General features: G+C 39.1%; 1 long non-coding RNA gene across 1 annotated transcript in view; it reads right to left on the reverse strand.

Annotated features, from left to right (window-relative positions):
• The window catches only part of LOC144224751 (uncharacterized), a 325,793-nt gene extending 309,631 nt beyond the window's left edge, over window positions 1-16,162 (reverse strand). Inside the window, exon 1 of the long non-coding RNA XR_013333131.1 lies at window positions 16,038-16,162. This is a non-coding gene — a long non-coding RNA (uncharacterized LOC144224751). The remainder of the gene's footprint in view (window positions 1-16,037) is intronic.
• Window positions 16,163-16,649: the final 487 nt, after the last annotated feature.

Genomic DNA, 16,649 nt, shown 5'->3' on the forward strand with positions numbered 1-16,649 from the left:
GTCTTTGTTGAGTATGAGCCACCCCTCTGAATCCCTATAGCTTTTGTCAATCCCTTCAGTCTTAAGTTTACTCTGGCTTTTCCCCTATTTTGTGTGTGTGTTTCTGACTGCTACACACTATGAAAAATAAATGTTTGGATTTATGCATGCAAACACACAAATATTAAAAAATTATGAGATATTATGCCTAGAAGAGTACTTTCCACATAGTAGAGCATCCTTAATGTTTTTTTCACTTTAATTCCCATAAAATTAGAGATACCTTTTAAATGCAAATCAATTCCCCACAAAAGTTAATTGTGATGGAAAATCAGCTCAACATAGTTTAAGGATGGAGAAGAATATATTGTTTCCTGTAACTGAACTGTAGGAAAGACAAGTATACAACTTATCCTTAAGTACATTGAGAACTGTAATTTATACTACAATCCAGTACTTTGTCTCCACTGCTGTTTTTATTTCTTTCTGTATACTGATTAGCTTTCTCAATTTTGGTCATTATGATGGCCATCACCATATATTAGAATCATATAGTTGTACTCTAGCTCTGGAGAGTACAAGTAGGGCCAAGTGAGCAAGGTAATAAGACAGGTAGCCCATTTCTGGAATATATTACTGACAAAGAATTGAGAATATTCTCCCCAACATATGCTGTTCCATTACAAAGAAAAACTCAGACCAACAAAATAAGAAACATTAATGATAAGAAAGACCTAATACTCAAATGTCTCAGAATTTCATATACATTACAAAAAAGAGAATGAACAAAGACATGATTTATGCTGATGGGAAGATACATATGAACTGTAAAATAAATGTTATGTATAGATGTATAAATATATACATGCATATGTGTGCATATATGCATATCTGCATGCAAGTAGATAGAAAGTTGCATTTAAATATAGTGATGGGGGGGTGCGCCTGGGTGGCTCAGTGGGTTAAGTGGTCGATTTTGGCTCAGATCATGATCTCACGATTCATGGGTTTGAGCCCTGTGTGGGGGCTCTGTGCTGACAGCTAGCTCAGAGTCTGGAGCCTGCTTCGGATTCTGGGTCTCCCTCTCTCTCTGCCCCTCCCCAGCTCATGCTCTGTCTCTCTCTCTCAAAAATAAATAAACATCAAATTTAGTAAGGGAAACAATCATATATATAAGGAAAATGCAAGCCACTTTAAAAAGAATGTAAACATTTGTTATCTCTGTTTAACTCAATTAACTAAGGAAAAATTACCCAGTGAAATAAGTGATCCAAATTTGAAAACTTATAACCTTTAAATGTATCTGTGTTTTTGTTACATCAGATGATTAACATATCCTGGAAACTAAGTTAGAAAATTTACCCACAATAAGAAAAGACAACTATAAACTGATATTAAATACATGTGTGTACATACAAACATTATAGGTAGACACCACATAGAAGATAGATAAATAAAAAGAGAAAGCATTATTTAAAGGGGGAAAAATCACAAAAAAGTAAAAAAAATCATATATAGCATTTATATATGCAATAGTATGTGACGGTTAAACATTTTTGACCCGAATCTATAGATCTCTGCTATATACTACACTCTGGCAATGCAACAAAGTTTGCTATGTATTAGAACTTGTGTTGAGTCTAGCAATCAGGTCAAAGTGCCATATGTCAATTGAGTTGAAAATGGGTCTTTGGACTTTGACCTTATTTCTCTTATTAATTAAAGACCTTGTGACAGGGATCTGATGCACAAAACAATGACTATGACAAAGATTGGTTAGGACATGCATTTTATGACTAGGTTTTGTTCAGCTCTAAATAACCTGTACCCATTCAATGGGGTATTTTAGATTTTTGTCACACAAAGGTAGCACAAATTAGGGAATATGTAATTAGAGAAATTTTATTCAAAGTAAAACTACTTGGCCTTCCTAAATGGAAGTAGTCTAGACTGACTTTATAGCTAAATTATACTACCCGTAGTAGCTTTACAGTACAGGAGAATGGACGATCAATTTTATGGTTTAGACATAATTGTTGCTTTCCTGTCTCCTCAGATATGCTTACAAGGCTCTTCTGGTTTTTTGTCTTGACCCACCGCAGTCAGCGTTGCCTTGTCTGATATTAGTGTTCTATGAAATTATGTTCACCAGGAGAACATGACAGCCGGGCCACTTGCTAACAACTTTGAGGCCAAGCTGCTAGTGCCTGGCCAGCTCCCAGCTGTCAGGGCTGTTTTCCTATGGAAATGTAGATATGGAAAACTTATCTATAGGATCACAGAAGTAGAAATAAAAGTAAAGATGGCATTTGAGTGAGTGGTAAATCTAGCACATTGGCTGGATTCATTTAAAGCATTTACCCCTATCTAGCAAAGAATTTCACAAAGGTATTAAATTCTGGAAATATCTGTGAGATCTTCTCAGGTTACAACAAACACAGCAACTATATTACCAAGTAAACATTTTATCTGAGATAATTAAATGCAGAATACTGTCTTAAAATGTTGTCTTTTATTATGTACTAGTCATACCTTCCATTCAATATTTTCAGTTTTTCAAGGGCAGTGACTGTCCCATAGCCTCTATATACCACCTACTCAGTGATAGTCTTAGCATCGACGTGAGTAAACACTTAAGTGGCTGGTTATAGAGTGGAAAATAGAAATGGATTGAAAGGAGACATGGCTTCTTCAATCTACTCTAATGCATAATACTAGTTGTCACCAGCCTCAAGAAATCATTTTCCTCTGAAATAGATTTAAAATGCAATTTATGGAATATAGTATTTTTATCTCCCTCCTCTTTGAAAGCCTATCTTCAATAACTGGAGATGATGACTTTTTCCATTGTTTCCAACAGTCTCTGAAAATTTAATGATACCAGGGATACTCAGACATCCAGCTTTAAAAAGCACTTGCACACTGACCCCTGATTCCTCGGATTGCTACCCAGCCTTAGTGCTTCCTGGTGAAAAATAATTGGATTACCTCAAACTCAGATACAGCTAACTCCTGGAAGCTTGCTAAGTATAAGAATGGTTTAGAATGTTCTCAAACTTTATTGTATGTTAGAAATACCTGGAAGGCTTAGAAACAGAGTTTGCTGGACCCACCTCTATATAATTTAATAGGTTACCAGGTGACGTAAACAGTGCTGGTCTAGGTTTCTACATTTTGAGAAATAATATACATTAACAAATGTGTATTGAGAACTGCTGATCTAAATATTGTGGTAGGTACAATAATGGCCCCCCAAAGATGTGTATCTCCTAATCTCCTACAGCTGTGAATATGCCACCTTACATGGTAGAAAAGACTTTTTGGATGTAATTAAAGCTAAGGGCCTTGAGGACGGAAAGTATCTGTAGGTTATGAAGGGGGATCCAATATAATCACATGGGTCTTTAAAAGCAGAGAAACTTCTGAGCTGTATCAGAGAGAGGCCAAATGACTGCAAAAGAATGGTCAGAGAGATGAAATGACACAGGAGGGAGAAGTGCCATGAGCCAAGGAATGTAGGCAACATCTAGAAGCTGAAAAAGACAAGCAGATTTTCATATACAGCCCCCAGAAAGAAACTCAGCCCCACCAACACCTTAAGTTTAGCCTAGTGAGACTCATGTGAGGCTGGCCTAAGGAACTATAGGATAACAAATTCCTCTTTTCAGGGCACTAAGTCTGTGATGATTTGTTACAATAACAACAGAAATTGAACACAGATAATAAAAATTCCTATCAGCCAGAATTACACCTCCCTATCTGTTCTTTGTGGACCCTTCACATGCCATAAAACAAAAACAAAATCCAAATATATATAGGTAGCCATTATAGCAGCAAAAGTCTTAAAATTGTTATCAGAAAACCAGCATTTATGTACCACTTACTATCTGTATTCTTGTAGACATACACACGCATTTAATGAGAAATATTTGAGACCATCCTATGTAAAAGGCTATATGCTATGTGTCAGGACAGAAAAACCAAGTCATGTACAGCTACTACCTTTAAGTGGCTTTACCACTGGAGACAGCAGAAAACCAAGACAAAGAACAGTGTGGAATGATCTAGATATCAAAATGACCCAGATAATTGATATTCAGAATTGTGATGTGAAAGCCCAGAAGGGTGTTTTGGCTTTTCTGATTCCAAAATTTTTTCATATAAAATTACATTTTGGAGCACCTGGGTGGCTCAGTCAGCTAAGCATCCAACTCTTGATTTCAGCTCAAGTGATGATCTCATAGTTTGTGAATTTAAGACCCGAATCAGGATTCATGCTGACAGTGCAGAGCCTGCTTGGGATTCTCTCCCCCCACTCTCTGTTTCTCTCCAACTCTTTCTGTCTGTCTGTCTGTCTCTCTCTCTCTCTCAAACAAGCAAACAAACTTCAAAATTACAATTTTCACAAAGAAGACCTAATATTTATTGAGGGTTTGTAAGAGCTACCAGGTGTTTAAGTGGTCAATGAGGACAATGACCGTAACTAAAAATAATAATCAAGGCTTTATTTACCAACTGCAATAGTATAAGCAAGAGGCCAAAAAATAATATAGTACTGGCTTCTCCCTATTACATTTTACCCCCAGATTGGCATCGGTGAGGAGCAGGTGATGTGCAGTGTGGACCTAGAGGATGTGTGGATGGCAGAGAGAAAGGACTAAGAGTGGAAAAATATGAGTCAGCCTAGTTAAGGTTCGAGAAAAGGATGTCTCAATGGAAGGGAAGTACATCAACAAAGTCCAAAAAGTACATCAACAAAGCCCCCTGCCACCCAACAGGAACCCTCCATTTGGGGGGGGGTCTCTGAGCTAGTAATGCCGGTATGTGCAAGAGAACGGTTGGCCTGCAGTGGAGAAGGGGCCAAGTCCTTGAGTACAACTTCCTCCAAAAACTGCAATGCACTGGCTGAGCACCAAGTCCAGAGACAGAATGACAGCTTCTACTATGAGCCCTGACAGGCAACACCTTGCATTTGCCCATGGTTTGGCCTTAAAGATCACACAAAGGATTGCAGCCTAATAGGACCAGCACTATCCAAAAGAAATATAATGTGAGCCATGTATGTAATTTTAGATTTTAAACCAGCCATGTTAAAAAAAAAAAAACAAACAAACAAAAAAAGAAACTGGTAAAATCCATTTTAATAATATGGTTTATTTAAACTCATGTAGCCAAATTAGTATTTCCAACTGTATTCAATACCAAAATATTTTAAAGGTTTTAATGGGATATATTACACTCTTCCCATGCTAAGGTTTCAAAATCTGGTGTGTATATATACTTAAAGAACATCTTAAAAGAGTAGGAGTAGCCACACTTCAAGTGTTTCATAGTCACATGTGGCCCCTGGCTATTATACTGACAGTGCAAAGATAGGGCCCTCACTGCGTACTTTGAAAAAAGGCACAAAGGTATAGTCCAAAATCATGCAATTCCAGGTTTGTTTCAGCTCCACATTACTAGCCACATGGCCACAGGCAAAATTCTTAACTTCCTTGAGTTAATATATTTAAATTTCCTAGTCAAGGCTCTGATACGTACATGGGACTCAAGGCATAATAGTTTTCTTTATCTCAAGTTTCCTTCCCTCTACACAAATTGTTTCAACTGAAGAGAATCATTATGGGGCCTTAATGAAGTAAAATATATTAACATTTTAGCGAGTGCTCGGAAAGAGTTAACACTGCAGGTCTGAAACTGCTGTTTTTAGAAGGGCTTGCTTACAAGGTTGGCCCTTGTCTGGCACCTGGGAACTTAGCTTTTGACCTGTTCCCTAACTGATTAAAGGTAAATCACTGTGTTTAGACTATACCAAAAAAAAAAAAAAAAGTGATTTACGGTAAATAAAATCACATTTTATTGTGTGATCACCAACTGCAATAGTACAAGCAAGAGGCCAAAAAAGACTATAGTACTGGCTTCTCCCTATTACATTTCCTCCACAGATTGGCATCAGTGGGAATCTGGAATTTTGAACATACAAGGGACACAGAGTACCTATGTGATCAGCACAATAAAACCTCTCTATAATGAGCTTCCTTGGTAAGAAATACTGCACACATTTTATTGCATTTTTTGCTGCTGAAGAAAGGGTCATATTTAATTTGCCCCGTTACAGGAAGAAGAAAAAATAAGAAAACCTGTATACGGATTGCTACAGATCCTGTCTTCTTGCTAATCCTGTCATATATCTTTTCACTAAAATACACTTTTGTTCTGAGTCCATCTAGTGAATCACTAACCATGAGGATGGCCTTGAACACCTCTGAAACAAGAAATATTCTAAATACTAAATAAATTTATATTTGAATGTAAATCTCTCTAATAAAGCTACTTCCAGTTGAGGAGCGCCTGGGTGGCTGAGTCAGTTAAGCCTCTTTTAAAAAAAAATTAAATTTAATGTTTTATTTATTTCTGAGAGAGAGAGGCAGCACAAGCAGGGGAGGGTCAGAGAGAGAAGGAGACACAGACTCTGAAGCAGGCTCCAGGTTCTAAGCTGCTGTTAGCACAGATCCCAACACGGGACTCAAACCCACGAACCATGCGATCATGACCTGAGCCAAAGTCAGGAGCTTAACCAACTGAGCCACCCAGGGGCCCCTGAGTCAGTTGAGCTTCTGACTTCAGCTGAGGTCATGATCTCACGGATCCTGACTTCAAGCCCCGAGTAGGGCTCCACACTGACACTTGGGAGCCTGCTTGGGATTCTTTCTCTGCCCCTCTCTTTGTGCCCCTCCCCACTCTCTCTCAAAATAAATAAACTTATTTTAAAAAAAACAACAACAACTATTTTCACATGCGTTATGTATTAGAGCTTGGAGAACAGGCAAAATTAAATGAATAAATATAATTTTCGTGTAAGCAATGTAGAAAATGGCACTAAAAAGTGGTTCTGGCAGAATATCTGGAAGCCTCAGGAGCTCCCCCATAGGCCTTCAACCAGAGACTGATTTGGTTCAAAACTATTCAGGTCCACATCTAAGAGGGAAAATCAAATTTCCTTCTGGGCTATACATATATTTGTTATATATATAATTGTTAATATATTACATTATCTATAATTTTTTAAAGTAGGCTCCATGCCCAATGTGGGGCTTTGAATTCACCACTCTGAGATCAGCCAGGCACCCCCATGAAGGTGTATTAAAAGAGCTTAACTGAGATCATCACAAAACATTTACATTTAATAGTCTTATCAAAGTAGCAGCAGCAAATGTTACGTGCTGGATATGGAGAAGTCCTCACGACAAATTGCTGGCGCTTGCCACGGTGGACATTTGTTGATAGGAACTGCCAAAAACTGGGACTGTGCATCTGAGTCTCCTTTTTATCCTGGTAGGACCATATCCCTTTTAAAAAAATTTATTTATTTTGAGAGAAAGAGAGAGAGAGAGAGAGAGTGAGTGAGTAGGGAAGGGGTAGAAAGGGAGGGAGAGAGAGAACCTGAAGCAGGCTCCATGCTGTCATCATGAAGCCCAATGCGGGCCTCCACCCCACAAACTATGAGACCATGACCTGAGCTGAAATCAAGAGTAGGATGCTTAACCAAATGAGCCAACCTGGTGCCCCTATTTCTTAAAAGAACATGATGGAAGTGGTGTAGCAGTTCAGGTCTAATTTTCTAAGAGGTATATTTCCTCTATTGCTTCCTGCCTTGTCACCTGTGTAGAGGCAGAGGAACCCAAGATCAGAGTGGACAGCAAAACCAAAAAAATAGAAATAGCTCATGCTTTGAACTATGTCACAGGAAAGCCAAGCACAGGATGTCAAGCAGCAGTTCAACTCAGCCCTGGCAGGAGATCCTGAATTGTACTTCTATAAAAATAAGAAATAAATGCTCATTGAAGATTCTAAAATATTAGGGTTATTTATATAGTCATTGTTATTCTAACAAAGGAAAATCTCAGTATATAGGAAAATAACTGTCATACAAACCCCCTTCATTTGACCTCAACAGATAAATACCCCATGATAGAGTTTTAGCTCCAGATGATCATATTACCTGTGGACAAAACACTGCCTTGAGAAATCACTAATGAGACCAGTCTATGGTGATCACCTTTCCCACTGCACAGTTCAGTCCCAAATCAGAGCTGCTTTTAAGGAATCTGAGGCCAAATATATCCAATATTTAATCTAAATTCTTCCATAAACATTGACAGGGGTTTTACAACAGACTCACTCTAACTGTTAGACAGTACTGATACCTCACCTAATAAGTGCCTCTTCACAGTTTCTAAATGTTCACTCCCTCCTTCATACTATCAAAGAATTCTTTCTTATGTATGTTTTTTTGGTGTCCTGTCCTCAACATCTTGATTCCTTTATCCCTCTACCAACTCCTTTCACCAAAGCATTGGCTGTATCAGCAGAAACGTGAACCTCTTGAGCATTACAATTTTAACAAGACATCTGTTAAATAGAATATATTACTTGGTAATAGATTTTATAAATGCAATGAATTCTATTTCATTTGCCAAAGTGACATCATTTACTTCCATATTTCTACAACAGGAATTTTAGTCATTTGTAGAATTCTTCAGAAGAGTTTGAAAAACAAAAGCAGTCTCAATCTGTAAATGCCACAAAATATTAATAATGTATGATATTATATATTACAAGTTTCAATATGGTCTTAGTCTTTTTTGATAAGAGGGGGACGTTTTTTGCCTTAGGTATTTGAAATTTGTGGTACAATATTATGTATTAAATTGATTACTTCCTATAACTTGAATTCAACATAGCAACTCACTGAGTTACTAATAGGATATGGTCTGAGTTTTATTTGTTTATTGAAAGCATACTATATTAAATTTTGTATTAGCAGCTAAATACTAATAAGACATGTATTTCTTACCTGATATCACTTATACTAGTTAAATTATTTTACCAGTTAGAATTTTGGTTTAACGACTATCAATGATTTATTTTATTTTTTTTTAATTTTTACTAGACACACAATGTTACATTAGTTTCATGTGTACAACACAGTGATTAGACAAGTTTATATACTTATGCTAGGCTCACCACAAGTCTAGGTACCGTCTTTATTAATGATGTTTTTAAAAACATAAGTAAAAGATTTTTTTTTAAGTATACATTCAAAGAGACAAAATGGGCGATATTCAGATGGGGTAGACTTTTAGTTTCTGAATACATAAATCTGTGAAAGCTTCAGAATGACAACTCTTGAGTAATGTGAAATTTACCTACAGCAGAGTTGAAATTGTGCCAGAGATGTCTCAGAATTCCCTTTTCTCTTTCAAATATTTTTTTCAGTATCTGAAAAATGTGAAGGATACCACTTACTAATTTTTCTTCTATTTCAAACAAAGAGAAACGTATTTTAACAGCTCTTGGAAAATGCAATTCTTTTTTACATTTACTGTCCACATTTATAATATCAAAATGAGAAAGAGAATATATGATTTATAGAAGCAAAGATTAGGTATTGGGAGATTTGAGTTTCCATGATAAAATCTAGGTTGGATGTTCCAAGAACTGCTAATTTTTAAAACACTACATTAAAAGATTTTCTAGAATTTAGGCAGAAATATGAAGCATAAATTTCTAAATAAAATCAAACCACCCTACTGTGATTTATATTGCTTTGAATGATGCATTTGAATTACTATTGTTTTTAATGTAGAGCCAACCTTCCGGCAGCTTTATAATAATTACTAGCAGTTGTATTCTGTTGCATTATTAATCTTTACACTTTCCTCTAAATTATTATTATAATCCCTATACAAACTCTGCTTTTCTCTTTGTGTAACAAAATCAAGTTCTGAATTCCAAAACAAGCACCTGTCAGGTCAGGCAGAATAATTGGTGTTGTTTTCCCATTTTTGATCTCTGTTACCAGGGTGAGTCCAGAAATAGCTGTTTTAACACTGTACCGTGTGTACCTCAGGGCCCTTTTCATGAGTCATCATGATTTGGGAGTAATTTGCACAGGAAAAGCACAAAAAGTGCTATGCAGAGGACAACTGATTTATCATTTAGTTTATTTTCACACAAAATGACTCTCAGTTGAATGTGGAATGAGGCGAACATCTAGCTCAACACTAAGCCAATGTCTAACAAGGAGTCTGGATTTTGCGGAATGGATTCATTTCTTTAAGCGTTAGTATGCCCACTCTCTATTTGTGAGGGAATGTGTAAGTGTATGTACAAAATATTAATCTTTAAAGTCAGTATCTCCAAGAACTGTACTGGAAAGCCCCCAAAAATGCCACCTTCCCAAACCAGGTTGAATAGGATATTAATGTTTTATAGAGAAATACTCTGAGTGTGACAATAAAACCTAGAGCTGTGAAAACAGCGACGGTACCTAGTCAGTTCACTGAATAAACTAGAAATAGGTGATGAATAAATAAGGTAATGAATGGATTCATGATTAGGAATATGAAAGGATAATATGGTCTACTTAGTAACTCACCTAATAAGTAGGTGGCAGCACCTTAAAATGGCTTGCTTCCTATTGGTTTATTTAAACTTAAAGCTAGCTCTTGAGCAAACAAGAGACACCTGAGTAAAAGGGAAGACTTCCTTCTCTCTTCCCTAAATCCTCCGTATTGTTTAATCAAACGGAGTGATTTTAACACTCATTCCAGCATTAAAAATACAAAATGGAGAGAGGCCAGTGTTACTGGAAGCGGAGGACAAGAGAGAAGCAGCTTAACCTGTGAGTGGCCAACTCCTCTGAGTTCTGTTTTCAAGGCAACCTGGTTATTTTCCTTTGATGAAAACCGTGCAAGAGATGTGGGGTTATGTACCTCGGCTGGACCATAACTTACTGCTGATGTACTTTCCATTTGCCATTGTTTTTATTTTTAAGAGGTAAGTAATGGAGTGGAGCTATATTTGAACAGACAAAATGCACACAAAAGCAGGGCAATATTTGAACACCCAAATGAGAACAAAAGCAGTCCCATGTCCTGGTAAAGAGAGATTTTTTGACAAACACATTACTATCTATTGGGGCAGAGTTTTATTCTTCTAATTGCTTTTGGCCTAAGTTGAAGCTTGCTTCCTGTTGGTTTACTTAACCTATTTAAACCTAAAACTAGTTCTTAGAAGGAATTTTCTTTTCTTTTTTCTTTTTTTTAGTTGATTTTTTGAAAGAGAGAGAGAGAGAGAGAGCAGGAGAGGGGCAGAGAGAGAGGGAGAGAGTGAATCCCAAGCAGGCGCTGCACTGTCAGCAGAGAGCCCAATGTGTGGCTGGAACTCATGAACCCCAAGATCATGGCTTTGAGCCAAAGTCAGATGCCTAACCGACTAAGCCACCCAGCACCCCAAATTTGCTTATATTTTAAATTACAGTCTCATGATACGTATTCTTTGTAATGTAGAGAGGACCGAACCTCAGATTTTTGTTAGCATTTTCTATGCAAAGTCAGCTTCGCACTTGAAGATTTCTTATTGAAGAAACTACCGCAGCAGGGTCACAGGTTTTTCAGAAGTAAGTATTTGCTGGACCAAGAAGCTAAGATTTTGATCTCTTGTGTATTGGTGAACATGGGAGAATGGTCCTAGCATTGTACAGATAAAAAGAGGAAAATATCCAGTAGAAGTTCTCAGGCATTGGTCCAAAGACAAATGCTAGTGACCGATATGATAGTGCTATGATGTTTTCTTTCCAAAACTGACCATGCACTAATCCAAAACAGATATGAAAATAAATGTGCATCTTTTAAAACAAAAGCAACACATCTGTATGTTGATAGGCATACATGTATTCATGGGAAAAAATAACCTCCAAACACATTTATAAGAATTAATTCTCGGGGCCCATGGGTGGCTCAGTCGGTTAAGCAGCCAACTTTGGCTCAGGTCATGATCTTGCAGTTTGTGAGTTCAAGCCCCGCATCCGGCTCTGTGCTGACAGCTCAGAGCCTGGAGCCTGCTTCAGATTCTGTGTCTTACTCTCTCTCTGCACCTCCCCCACTCATGCTCTGTCTCTCTCTCTGTGTCTCAAAAATAAACATTAAAAAAAATTGAAAAAAATAATTCTCAAGCTAATTTATCTTTAAAATACAATCTGTGGAAAACTCCATCTGTACAGTTGTTAATTTACACACCTATTGTTTTACACAGTGCACTGACAATACTGAACTAAGAAACAAAGCAGAAGTTGCATATTGCTTTCCAAAATGTGTACATTTTTTCCATACTTAAGGACAAAACCCACTTTTTTCAGGTACCATATAAACATGACTGCAACTTTAAGACAAGTAAGGCCATGGCATGAAAGCTGGAAACAGCTTTCTCCTGCTTCTGTGAGCCAAACCCATCCTTGCTAATGAGTTGTGTTTAGCCAAAGCAGTATTTCTGTTTTATTGTGGTTCAGCTGGGTCTGTTATTCTTGAATTGAACATTTTTGGTGGAGCTCGGGAAGCTCCCTGTCCTTCCATGTTTGCTGAGGCCAACACTTTCCATTCTCTTAAACTAGGCCACCCTACTTGTCTGAATGGGAAGATATTTGACTTTGTTAATCCTGTTCCGTGTTAAGGTAATCAGACCTATTTGGCATAGACTTTCAAAGACAGAACAGAAAATAGGTAAGCAGAGGAGTTGAGGGCGTTTCAATTGAAGAACATGGTTCCATAATGACTAGAATTCTGATGCAGAGAATTGCTAAATCAAGAAATGTAAGTTAAAGTTCGATTACAGAATATTTTAAAGAACAACTAAGTCATTGGGATTAATGCCCAGTGTCAGTGGAAATGTATCAACTAATCTTAATGGCCTATACAACTCAATCAAAGTCTTGCTTTAGAAAATTAGTTTGTTGGGACATTGGGGTGATTGAAACAGGGAGTGTGGGGAGGTAAGGATAATCTGCAGTGACAGTTATTAATGAAAAGAAATATGAATATGAGAAATTGTTCTAAGGATATTTTGGCCAAGAAAAAAGAAAATTAAAGAATTCAATAAGATATATATGACTAGGAGAATGTTATTAATTGTAACAGAGCAGGTAGGGATAGAGATTATTATAAAATATGAATTTCAAATATGTTAAATATGATTTTGCTATTTAATATCTGAGAATAAATGTCTAATATGCAGGTATAAAAATAACATTCATTTTTCTATAATGTTGGGAGCCACTCTGAGTCCACTAGTCGAGAAAGCTCCTGGTGAGGTTAAAGCAAGTTTGCACGGTCTCTTGCCATCGGATGATGGCCGATATCCACCCCCACTCAGTTATTTCTGCTTGAGCACCGACTCCCAAGGTACCTTGTTGATTGGTATTGGGAGTGACTTGTCCCCTTATTCTGGCCCTGGTATGATGATTGTACCTCGTGAAGGAACTTATTGTGGGAACTTCTTCTTTTGATTATGGGAACAGACATCGTGTCTCCGGCAGGTCCTGTTTCCCTCCATACTTTCCCTTGAGCTATGAACAGGCTAATGACCCTTACTCATAAAAGATTGACCTTTACGTGTACAATTCGTTTCTACTGTTGCGTTAGCCCAAGATGTTCCTACAGCTCAACATGTAAATCACCTAACCAAAAATCTCTCTCATGTCCTAGCTATTCAAGAAATCATAAAACTAGACACAAAGGTAAATGCACTCAAAGACGCTATTCTATGTATTGGAAATGAACTAAACTCTTTAAATGTATGGTTGGCTCTCTGAGCCATAAAGCATATAACTGGAAAATCAAGTCTTGCCCGGAGACAAAGAGCCTAACTTAGAGAGAAGGAACAGATAAGGACAGAACATAAGTTACTACATATACCTTTGCTAAATGATGATGTATAGCAGTCCCTTCCCTAAGGCCTACATTCCACAAACACCTTCACTTACACTGGCAGCCGTGATGAGGACGGATAAAAGCATCTACAACTTAACCTATGACTTAATCTTAGCGTTATTAAAATGTGTGTGTTATCCTGTTTTTCACTGAGAACACCCTGTTATTTTCTTAGTTATTCAACCTCACTATAATTGGGGCAGTTCTACAAGAAGACTTCTGTAAAACCTGTTTCTGTATATTTTCCAAAACATCTTATCACAGAGAACTATCCATTATAAAAATTCCTATTTCTGAGGCCATGTTAATGTTTGACCTATAAATAAAGACACCAAAACCGACAGGGCAGAGATGCCTGCCTGGTGATCAGAAAGAATCTTGGGGCTCTTTCACTCTCTCTCGCCGACGCTGTCCATCCTTCAAGGACACCTGGACCAGCTGGAATGGGTCCCCAGCAATATAATACCAAAAAGCTATGTACATGTTCACTGAATTAACCAGTCTATTTTTTCACCAAAGTATCACAGCCATGGATTTGAAAAAAAAAAAAAATAGCAAGGTATCAATAAGATTTTTAAAAATACAAACATGTCAGATGAAAACACATCTTGGGGCGCCTGGGTGGCTTAGTTGGTTAAGCGTCCGACTTTCGCTTGGGTCATGATCTCGCGGTTCGTGGGTTTGAGCCCCACGTCGGGCTCTGTGCTGACTGCCAGCTCAGAGCCTGGAGCCTATTTCAGAGTCTGTATCTCCCTCTCTCTCTGACCCTCCCCTGCTCACACTGTCTCTCTCTCGCTCCTAGAAATAAATTTAAAAAAATATATAAAGAAGAAAAAGAAAACACATCTATGCCAAAAAAAGAAAGAAAGAAAGAAAGAAAACCAAAACCAAAACAAAACAATCTGTATAGCTATTTCTCTCCTTTCCTATTTCACTGACCCCATATCTCCCACCCTGAATTTAACACTATAACATACCCTGGAAAATATTTTTATGATATACTGGATAAGTGCAAAAGCCATCACAAATCATTATAAAAGTCTTAAACAATCTGCCCATATGGATTTGAAGAGCTCATTCATACTTATCTTTCCCATCCGCAGCAGATTGAGAGGTCAACCCAGGAGGTGGCCTAAAGCTATGATTCCTAGTTCTGCTCAAAAACTCCTGACAGATTTTTGAGAGGTTATGACTCTGAGAGACACATCAACATGTCTGCATCCAGATTCCATGTTATCTGTAAATTTCTGGACACTTACTCAGGAACCCAAGTTTTAGAATCTCTGACTTAAGGTAAATTTCCCATACACAAACCCTATCTTCCCTTTCCATTAAAAATCAACTGGCTAAGCATCACAAACTCCCTGCTCATTTTTCTGTAAACTCAACTCCGTACAACATTTTCAAAACTCTTAAGTGTTTAGAAATGTGAATTATGAGAGAAAGTTGTTTGGAATTTCCCTCTCCCTGTAACATCCAAAAGTAGGCCATTTCTTGCTTTTTAAAAAAAAAAGAAAGAAAGAAATTTTGAGTACCCTGATTTTCAAAACTGACCACTTTTCAGGGCACCTGGGTGCCCCGTCAGGTGAGCATCTGACTTTGGCTCGGGTCAGGATCTCACAGTTTGTGGGTTCCACCCCAGGATCAGTTCTCTGCGGTCAGCACAGAGCTGGCTTCTGATCCTCTGTCTCCTTCTCTCTCTGTCCCTCCCCCCTCTCTAAAATAAATACAAATTTTTTTAAATGGCTACTTTTCAATTATTCTTGTAAAAATAAATGAAATATTGAATACAATATTCAAACAGAATTTAACACTTCTTGGAGATTGCCACTGATGTCAGCGAAATAAACGGTGGCATAAACACTGATACGACCAGACCCCACGAGTGAAACATCGATGTGAACAACTATCGGTGCGAGAATGCAGGAAATCACCTCCCCAGGAGCCGAGGATCACAGGCAGCGGTTACAGCACCCGGTGAAGCACAGCACCCGGGAGCCCGGCGCTGAGACTCTCCGAGGGCGCAGAGTGTGGACACCTGACTTCAACGCGGACCCCACCTCCCTCCACGGACCGAGGTGACTCCTAGGAGGCCCCGGTGCACTCAGACCTCTGGCTCTGGAGCTGCGAGCTCCAGCTGCCCCAAGGGGCCCTCTCGCCAGCCCCCTTGCAGGCTCCCGTGAACCTAGACTCCCGGCCACGCGAGTGTCTGCCTACCCCAGGGGCTCCGGGCAGCTGCCACGACCCCGGGAGGCTTCAGTAGGCTGCCAGAGCGGGTCACAGGCTTACCCGGCACGTGGCGGCGCCAGTAACCCCGGGTGGAACCTGGGTCACCAAGGCGCCTGGCCGAGCTCCTAGGCCCCCGGGGCATCGCGGTGCCTGCGGGCTCCTAGAGCCCCAGGCCGCCCCTGGCTCACCAGGCAGGCACTCCACCGGAGGTTTCGCGACGGAAGCTGTGGGTGCGGGCCCGCCCCTTCCTCAGCCTCCCCCGCCCTCCGCGCACCTGCCCGCAGGCAGCTCAGGGGGCGCCAGGCGGGTTCCGAGGCACCGGGCTCACGCAGGCGCCGTCAAACCCGGCCGAGGCTCACCCAGGCGCCTGCGGCTGCTGCGGCCCTCAGGCACTGACGGTGGGAACGGCCCGGGAGCAGCCGCGTGTAAAACAGTACGGAGGCTCCTCAAAACACGGAAAAACCACCTACCATGTGATCTGTAATTCCCCTTCCGGGTATTTTTTTCCAAAGCTATGAGGTCAATGTATGGAAAAGATATCTACACTCTCCCACCGTGTGGAAGCCAAGGTACAGAAACAGCCTAAGTGTCCATGAGGGAAGAATGGATAAAGATGCGGTGTATACATACAATGGAATATTATTCAGCAATTTAAAAAAGGACGAAATTTGC

Source organism: Crocuta crocuta, unplaced genomic scaffold, assembly GCF_008692635.1.
Source record: "Crocuta crocuta isolate KB4526 unplaced genomic scaffold, BGI_CrCroc_1.0 scaffold442, whole genome shotgun sequence".
Lineage (NCBI taxonomy): Eukaryota > Metazoa > Chordata > Mammalia > Carnivora > Hyaenidae > Crocuta > Crocuta crocuta.